The sequence below is a fragment of the Otolemur garnettii genome, unplaced genomic scaffold, assembly GCF_000181295.1.
Source record: "Otolemur garnettii isolate 467f Iridium unplaced genomic scaffold, OtoGar3 scaffold00212, whole genome shotgun sequence".
Lineage (NCBI taxonomy): Eukaryota > Metazoa > Chordata > Mammalia > Primates > Galagidae > Otolemur > Otolemur garnettii.
In genome coordinates, this window is record NW_003852607.1 from 1242754 (window position 1) to 1243521 (window position 768).

Sequence of the window (768 nt, forward strand, 5' to 3'; positions counted from 1 at the left end):
CCCGCCACAACACTGGGCCATTTCTTTTTGCAATTGTCACTGTTGTTTAGCTGGCCCAGCCGGGTTCAAACCCACCAGCCTCGGTGTACATGCCCAGTGCCCTACCCACTGAACTATGGACCGGCTGACCCCTTCCTCTTTTAAACACAGTGTTCTTTCTCTCCACTGGGCCTAAACTTCCTGCAACCCCATGAATACTGCCCACTAGAGGACTTAGGAGGGATATGCAAAGACTGGCGAATGAAAGCCAAAAATGTAAGGTAGCAGTGGAGCCAATCAAATCACAAAGCCTGATGAAGAGCTATAGCTAAAGGTTATTTGGCGCTTCTGTGAAGGCGGGCTGAGATTCAATAGGCATCATCCTGGAAGACCAAGAATACTTTACCTTTACCTTTAGGTTGGCTGAGTGGGGGAGCATGTTACTTTGCTGTCCTACTGACTGTTGCAATATAGGGTTCCAGCTGGCTTCTGCTGAGACATTTCTGTTTAAGGTTTAGCCCCCCCTGGAGCCATTGTGTTCCATAGTTCCTCCTTCCTTCTGGCTGGGTCTCTGAAGGGGTTGGTTTCAGCACAGGTCACTGACAACTAAGATAGAGTACCTTGTACTCAAAATGAATCGCCAATGGTTGCTCTGATTTTGGAGTTCGTCTGACCAACCTATCAGAAGGAAGGACAGCAGTGGTTGGGGGGAGTACCTAAGGGGAAGTCTCTGAAGGAATTTCTGGAAAACCTAGATGTCCTGACAGTTGAAGGAAACCAAGAAAGGGC

The 768-nt window shown here is 48.6% G+C and overlaps 1 protein-coding gene across 2 annotated transcripts in view; it reads left to right on the top strand.

The window, feature by feature from the left end:
- LOC100944050 (zinc finger protein 83) overlaps window positions 1–768 on the top strand; it is a 35632-nt gene that overhangs the window by 1360 nt on the left and 33504 nt on the right. The window lies entirely within an intron of this gene.